Source organism: Triticum dicoccoides, chromosome 7B (assembly GCF_002162155.2).
Source record: "Triticum dicoccoides isolate Atlit2015 ecotype Zavitan chromosome 7B, WEW_v2.0, whole genome shotgun sequence".
In the NCBI taxonomy this organism is placed as follows: Eukaryota; Viridiplantae; Streptophyta; class Magnoliopsida; order Poales; family Poaceae; genus Triticum; species Triticum dicoccoides.
In genome coordinates this window covers 732,699,572-732,700,344 of record NC_041393.1, presented here as the reverse complement: position 1 = coordinate 732,700,344, position 773 = coordinate 732,699,572, and the positions used below count along the sequence as shown (strand labels likewise).

At 41.0% G+C, this 773-nt stretch overlaps 1 long non-coding RNA gene across 1 annotated transcript in view; it reads right to left on the bottom strand.

Annotated features, from left to right (window-relative positions):
- The window catches only part of LOC119337118, a 1,484-nt gene extending 711 nt beyond the window's left edge, over positions 1-773 (bottom strand). Inside the window, exons 1-2 of the long non-coding RNA XR_005163040.1 lie at positions 706-773; positions 503-613 (exon numbers count right to left, since the gene is read on the bottom strand). This is a non-coding gene — a long non-coding RNA (uncharacterized LOC119337118). The remainder of the gene's footprint in view (positions 1-502; positions 614-705) is intronic.

Genomic DNA, 773 nt, shown 5'->3' with positions numbered 1-773 from the left:
GATGGAGAGGTCCATAACCCAGCTTTGTTCCTCCATTTCGAAACATAGTGCGCCCGCGTTTTTCGGGGTCCAATTTTGACCATAAACTTAACTAACAAGACCGACTACGGCGGGAAAAAATTATATAATTGAACACTTTTTAAAATACGAATTCACTGGTATAACTTTTGCTCCAGCTATAGTCGGTCTCGTTGGTTAAATTTATGGTCAGATTTGAAGCACGGGTTAGAGGAAGCACTATATTTTGAAACAGAGAGAGTAACATTTTTGTCTGCCACCGTCCGAACTGACCAAGGTACAACGCTCAGGTATTAGAAGGACATGCAAATGATTAGGATCAACTGTTTTATTTGCAGTAGTAGATTTATATGACCTGCACGCCTATAGATGCAGTGGTGAAATGTGCATGTGGCACCAAATCTCCTCTTGTTTTTTGAAAACAATACCATTTTATAAATTAATTGGTTAGGATATACTCGATTTATCTATGAGAGTTACTAACCACTGGCAACCGGTTCTTTATTCGGGGCAATTGTTGCAGTAGAAGTTCCCGCTGAGTTGTTTGGGGAAGTCGTATAAAAATGTTGTGGAGGGACGGACTTGTCATGGGTCGCTGCATGGTGCATCGGAAATATAAATAAGTTAGTGAGTAGCATGCATATGTCATATGGGAGTTATGATAATTGAACGCTCTAAGCAGCTCACCTTTGTCCATCGCGTCCTTGTGATCGGAGTCGGCCATATGCTCAATATAACTGTGTCTCGTAAGCTAG